This window comes from Dipodomys ordii, unplaced genomic scaffold (assembly GCF_000151885.1).
Source record: "Dipodomys ordii isolate 6190 unplaced genomic scaffold, Dord_2.0 Scaffold159, whole genome shotgun sequence".
NCBI classification, from domain to species: domain Eukaryota; kingdom Metazoa; phylum Chordata; class Mammalia; order Rodentia; family Heteromyidae; genus Dipodomys; species Dipodomys ordii.
The window spans coordinates 1,301,444-1,302,905 of NW_012267375.1; the positions used below are offsets into that span (position 1 = coordinate 1,301,444).

At 55.0% G+C, this 1,462-nt stretch overlaps 1 protein-coding gene across 1 annotated transcript in view; it reads left to right on the forward strand.

Moving 5' to 3' along the window:
• Positions 1 to 1,462, forward strand: part of Ybey (ybeY metallopeptidase (putative)) — a 26,020-nt gene that overhangs the window by 20,335 nt on the left and 4,223 nt on the right. The gene's annotated exons all lie outside the window — the stretch shown is intronic.

Sequence of the window (1,462 nt, forward strand, 5' to 3'; positions counted from 1 at the left end):
CCAAAAAAAAAAAAAAGAGCAGAGAGAGGGCGTCTGGGCCTGGGCTGGGCCTTATCTAGGGTAAGGGCAGAGAAAGATGTGGCCACATCAAATTCAGATGTGACCTCATTGGATGCAGATGTGACCTCTTCCAGGTGTCCCGGTTGCCTAGGTAACACAGGTACTGGGTGGAGACTTTGCTGCCAGGAGGGTGGAGTCTGCTAGCTATCCAGGAGCAGACCTTACAATGAGGAGGTCATGCGGAGGTCATGAGGTGGTCATGAGGTGGTCATGAGGTGGTCATGAGGTGGTCATGAGGAGGTCATGAGGAGGTCATGAGGAGGTCTGAGGAGGTCATGAGGAGGTCATGAGGAGGTCCAAGGAGGTCATGAGGTGGTCATGAGGAGGTCATGAGGAGGTCTGAGGAGGTCATGAGGTGGTCATGAGGAGGTCATGAGGAGGTCTGAGGAGGTCATGAGGAGGTCGGAGGTCATGAGGAGCATCCAAGGAGGTCGTGAGGAAGTCAAGGTCATGAGGAGGTTGTGAGGAGGTCAGGAGGAGGTCCAAGGAGCATCAGAGGAGGTCTGAGGAGGTCCAAGGAGGTCATGAGGATCATCTGAGGTTGGTATGAGGAGGGTGAGGTCATGAGGAGGTCAGAGGTCATGAGGAGCATCCAAGGAGGTCCTGAGGAAGTCAAGGTCATGAGGAGGTCATGAAGAGGTCTGAGTAGGTCCAAGGAGGTCTGAGGAGCTCCATGGAGCATCCAAGGAGGTCCAAGAAGGTCCGAAGATGTCATGAGAAGGTTGTAGGAGGGTCTGAAGAGGGTTTTAGGCAGGACCTGGGGGCAGCCAGCATCTGCCGGGTGCCCACTGTCTGAAGGAGGAACAGTGGCCCGGCCTGGGCTGCAGCGGCAGTGCGGGCCCTGGCCCTGGAGGGCGGTCAGGTCCAATGCCAGGGTGCTCACTGCAGCCTGGCTGTGGCCTGACCTCCCAGGACTGGGCCTACAGCACGCATCAGCAGGCCAGCCAGAGAGTGCACGGGAGGGCTGTGCAGAGCTGGCCTCAAGCTGACTGGCTGAATTGAAATCTGTTTGTATAACCACTTAAAGATAATAATTTAAAAAATCAATTCAGGTCTGGGAAGGTGGCTCAGTGGTAGAGTACTTGCCTTGCAGGCATGAGGCCCTGGGTTCAATTCCTCAGCACCACATAATCAGAAAAAAAAAAAAGCCGGAAGTGGCGCTGTGGCTCAAATGGTAGAGCACTAGCTTTGAGCTGAAGAGCTGAGGGACAGTGCCCAGGCCCAGAGTTCAGGCCCACGACCGGACCCCCCCCAAAAAAAAAATCAATTCAACATGGGCTGGGAAGGTGGCTCGATGGTAGAACGCTGGCCTTGCATGCCTGAGGCCCTGGGTTTGATTCCTCAGCACCACATAAGCAAAAAGAAAAAAGCTGGAAGTGGCACTGTGGCTCAAGTGGTAGAG